General features: G+C 58.6%; 1 long non-coding RNA gene across 1 annotated transcript in view; it reads right to left on the bottom strand.

The window, feature by feature from the left end:
• The window catches only part of LOC119468868, a 21,918-nt gene extending 21,465 nt beyond the window's left edge, over window positions 1-453 (bottom strand). The window contains exon 1 of the long non-coding RNA XR_005197660.1: window positions 441-453. This is a non-coding gene — a long non-coding RNA (uncharacterized LOC119468868). The remainder of the gene's footprint in view (window positions 1-440) is intronic.
• Window positions 454-1,109: the final 656 nt, after the last annotated feature.

Below are 1,109 nucleotides of genomic sequence, written 5' to 3'. Positions count from 1 at the left end.
GTGCCCCCCTAAGTCCCACATCCTGGGGCAGGCTGGGCTCTGTGGCTGTGCCTCCCTGTGTCCCCAGGGCAGGCTGGGCTCTGTGGCTGTGGCCCCGGCTCCCGTGTCCTGGGGCAGGCTGGCTCTGTGACTGTGCCCCCCTCTGTCCCCAGGGCAGGCTGGCTCTGTGGATGTGTCTCCCGGGCCCCATGTCCTGGGGCAGGCTAGCTCTCTGGCTGTGCTCCCAAGGCCCCCTGTCCCCAGGGCAGGCTAGTTTCTGGGTGTGCCCCCGGGGCAGGCTAGTTTCTGGGTGTGCCCCCGGGGCCTGCAGGCACTGCACAGTGCTATCATTGGCCTGTTGGGGCTGTAGTGCTGTTTGCTTTGGAATAAGCCTATCAACAGCCTCTCTTAAAACTGCCTGGAGCTGCCCAGGCTTTGGATGCCCAGATGGAAGGAACCACAGGGCTGCCTGTGCCTCCCTCATGAACCTTTTCCATGCTGTTCAGAAGCACAGAGCAGACTTACCGGAACAGTGGCCAGGGGTCCGTTTCTGAGCCTCAGAAGCATGTTTGCTGCTGAGTCTGATTTCCTTCAATAAACACGAGATCGCGTGATGGTGGACGTATTTCCGAGGCAGGACCGGCACGTTGCAGGTATTTCCGAGGCAGGACTGGCATGTTGCAGGTATTTCTGAGGAAGAACAGGCGCGTCGCGGGTATTTCTGAGGCAGGAGCGGCGCGTCACGGGCGACTCTGAAGAAGGACCATCTTCGGCTCATCCAGGGTGGATGGCAGAGGAGAAGCCGTCACGCCAAGGCACCGAGGAGATGCTCATAACGCCACCTCTGGGTACTGCAGAACTTGGCCTTGGACTGAACTGGGGAGAGAGAGGAAAGAAGCAATGATGACTCCAAAATTTTGAGAGTGGCTGACCGAAGAAGAAGAAGGAATTGCAAAGTAAAAGAGGAAAAAACAAAGATGATGAGTTCAGTTTTCCAAATTGCAGATTTCAAATCTGTGTGGGGCAGCGCGGCGTTTCCTCCCAGTCATGGAAAGCTGGGGCGCCTGGGCTGGCGCAGTGTGGGCCATGCCCAGCAGGACAGAGGACAGCGGCTCAATGCTGGTGACCTG

This window comes from Cebus imitator, unplaced genomic scaffold, assembly GCF_001604975.1.
Source record: "Cebus imitator isolate Cc_AM_T3 unplaced genomic scaffold, Cebus_imitator-1.0 Scaffold513, whole genome shotgun sequence".
In the NCBI taxonomy this organism is placed as follows: domain Eukaryota; kingdom Metazoa; phylum Chordata; class Mammalia; order Primates; family Cebidae; genus Cebus; species Cebus imitator.
The sequence above is the reverse complement of the archived record's forward strand: the minus strand, read 5'-3'. Positions and strand labels throughout refer to the sequence as shown.